At 43.0% G+C, this 2,093-nt stretch overlaps 1 long non-coding RNA gene across 1 annotated transcript in view; it reads left to right on the top strand.

Annotated features, from left to right (window-relative positions):
• LOC116086617 overlaps positions 1-794 on the top strand; it is a 4,721-nt gene extending 3,927 nt beyond the window's left edge. Inside the window, exons 2-3 of the long non-coding RNA XR_004117004.1 lie at positions 161-273; positions 654-794. This is a non-coding gene — a long non-coding RNA (uncharacterized LOC116086617). The remainder of the gene's footprint in view (positions 1-160; positions 274-653) is intronic.
• Positions 795-2,093: the final 1,299 nt, after the last annotated feature.

Raw genomic sequence — 2,093 nt, 5'->3', positions numbered from 1 at the left:
AACCTTTAGGTCGGAGTATAAATTCTTAACCTTTAGGTCGGAGTATAAATTCTTAACCTTTAGGTCGGCACCTACTGTGTATTAGCTACCCTAGCCTTTGGTTTTTTGTTTGCTTGTTTGTTTTTGTTTTTTGTTGTCATTGTGTTTTGTTTTTGTTAAGGCCAGAAAGCATCAGAGAAGTAAAGATTATAGTTTTAGGACACCAAGAGAGGTGAGGCGAGGCTCTGAGCCAGGCTGGAGGTGGATGGTTCCCATGGATGTGGAGGAGTACAGGTGAGTGATTCCAATCCTTCAAAAAGGGTGAGAGAAATTCGGCAGCACTGTGTGGATTTCACGGATTTGGGTTGCGAACCTATTCTCAGCCCTGTGAGCTCAGTAGGCGAGGTCAGACACAGGGCTTGCACTTTTATGAGAGACTACAGTTTAGACTGCTAGAGGTTGCCTCGAGGCTCTGTGCTTATGTCGCTGTAAGCAGAGCTTTGAAGATAAATGTTCCCCCACCGCTGGGAGGAACTGGGTGATAGCTCTTTGGGAAAGGGCCAGACTCTGTAGGATGATCCACTCACATTGTTGAGTTTTGAGAGACTTATTTTAAACACAGGCATCTATGTAGGAGAAAGGTTCACCTTCATGCCTTCTGTTTTCCCTCTCAGTGAAGAAGCCATTATGAAGGCAGAAAAGGCACTTGAGTGGGATCTTTCCAGACCCTGGCAGACTTCGTTCCTTTGATCCTGGCAGACATACTTCCATTGTCTCAGCCAAGAAGCAGGTCCTGGAGCACATCTGGTCACATTGCTCAGGCAAGTGACACTAAACTGCTGGGTGGGAGGGATCCTGTCTCCTCTCCATTTTCCTCCTGAATCATCACACACTTTCTGTAAAACGTCACAAGCCCCTGCTTCACATCCTTGGATATCCTGAGGCAAGGCTGAGGGAAATTGCTAACAGCTTCTGAGCTATGAATGGAGCTGTCTGATTTGTGAGGATACCAGGCAAACTGAGGAAAGGAGTAACACTGAGCTTCACTGACAGTAGGAAAGGCTAACCCCAGAGAAAACTCATACAATGTGATTTTAATACAAAATATCAGATGATGTCCTGTGAACTTTTCTTGGGGAGATGAGGCTTTGCATCTATTTGCCTCTAATAGGGCACCAATGAAAGACCAGACACAATCCCACCTATGTCTAAGTTGGGGGACTAGTAAGTTTATTTGGGTTGTAGTTTCTTATAAAAGTGATGGCAACTTGTAGACAGTTATACCACCAGATAAAAGTTTGTATGCCTGTAGAAGTGTTGACTGCTTGTATTGCTTGTATATCCTTGGGGAGGGACAAGCTCCTGTCCAAGGATGCCCTAGTTGGTATGCATCCTGGTGTGCCCTTCCTTGGTCCCCAAGAGAACACTAACGAGTCCAATCTTGCATGGGGCTCCTGAGGGTTATCACAGTTCGACAGGGAAGTTGCCATGACATGCACAGAGAACAGGCTTCTATAATTATTTGCTCATGTGGAAGTTATGGCTTGGAAACTACAGTCAATATATAGGCTGGGAATACAGGTTTTGAAGTGAAAAATTACAACCTAGTTGTTATCAAGCATTTTTTTTTCCTGGAGGGCATGTTTGATTAGTTGCAGGGATCTTGTCCTAAGTCTACAAGGAAAACATTCTTCAGTGCCTCACTTGTCTGCTGGTGAGAGGCCTACTAGAAGCTTCAACAGTCTTTACACATAGAGCCATGGAACTCATTTTCACTCCAAATCAGTCTCCTTAGTATCTTTTAGTGTCTGTTGATAGTAGGAAAAATTCTATCCACAAATGACACACCCTTCAAGTCCATAGTAGAAGAAGGCATTAAGTGGTGGAGGAAACTTCGAGAAACACCCTGGATATTTTGTACATAGACAGGAGGACACCAAACAGCTAGAGTGGCTTTGTGCTCCTTTCGTGTGCAACATCCCTAAATGTCCTACCATTCAGTATTTAAAATTAAAGCCATTATAAAATCAACCTCAAAGTTTCTCAAAAAATGTGAATATTATTTTAAAAATATTTCTCCAAACTATTTGACACTTTGAAAATATTTAGTTCTA

Source organism: Mastomys coucha, unplaced genomic scaffold (genome assembly GCF_008632895.1).
Source record: "Mastomys coucha isolate ucsf_1 unplaced genomic scaffold, UCSF_Mcou_1 pScaffold12, whole genome shotgun sequence".
Lineage (NCBI taxonomy): Eukaryota > Metazoa > Chordata > Mammalia > Rodentia > Muridae > Mastomys > Mastomys coucha.
This window is presented reverse-complemented; position numbering and strand designations above follow the sequence as displayed.